The sequence below is a fragment of the Rhyacophila brunnea genome, unplaced genomic scaffold (genome assembly GCF_057557595.1).
Source record: "Rhyacophila brunnea isolate RB1 unplaced genomic scaffold, BYU_Rbru_1.0 scaffold_68, whole genome shotgun sequence".
Classification (NCBI taxonomy): domain Eukaryota; kingdom Metazoa; phylum Arthropoda; class Insecta; order Trichoptera; family Rhyacophilidae; genus Rhyacophila; species Rhyacophila brunnea.
Genome location: NW_028233337.1, coordinates 909,664 through 910,563, shown reverse-complemented (window position 1 = coordinate 910,563; position 900 = coordinate 909,664).

Genomic DNA, 900 nt, shown 5'->3' with positions numbered 1-900 from the left:
GAATAAATTTGCATAAATAAAAATTTACAATAAACTATGAACATATAAATGTCAATGAATCGTAAAATAAATATTAAACAAAGAAATATATATTTTAGATTCAAAACTTAATTTATTATATTTTTTTTTTGAGTAAATATTTTTTTTTCATATAGTAACCATTAAGAAGATTTTTTCATCTAGGTCATATATTTATGTTTTAAAAACGAAGTTGCCAATTATAATATGTTTCAAATATAATTTTCGTATTTATAGTATAAATAAATTATTCGGTGGTCAAAATATACAATCTTTCATTAAAAATTATGATTTTTAATTTTATTTCCAGTTTCTAATATTGCCGAATCAAACTAATCGAATTTATCCTCCTTTATGTTGTTTACAGTTTATGCCATTAAATATAAAAATTATGTATTTTATGACGGAAATAATGAAATTATATATCAAGCTCTAAACAAAACTGTTCAGATACTAACTAATAAAAATAATAAAATTGCCATATAAATTTTCTTATTACAATTAATTTTTTTGATATCTAAATATCGAATACCCCAATATATATGCCGAACTTCTTTATAAACAAAAATGCATCTATAAATTTAGATTAATTAGATTTCCCGATACATTATATTTCTACAAAATACATCATACATGTTCTAAAATTTAAGAATAGCCGCAAATTTTTTTAAAATATTTGATATTTATTTTTTGTCTAGATTTATAAATGATAAATTAAGATGTATTTTGGGTCAACACAAATTTTATATCATTAATTAAAAACATAGAGAACAAGGTATGTCTCATATATTTTTATGCTTTTATGTTCTAAATAAGAAACTAATCTTACAAAAAATGTAAAATACCAAATTACAAAAGTATTATAAAATGGTAAGATTGCCT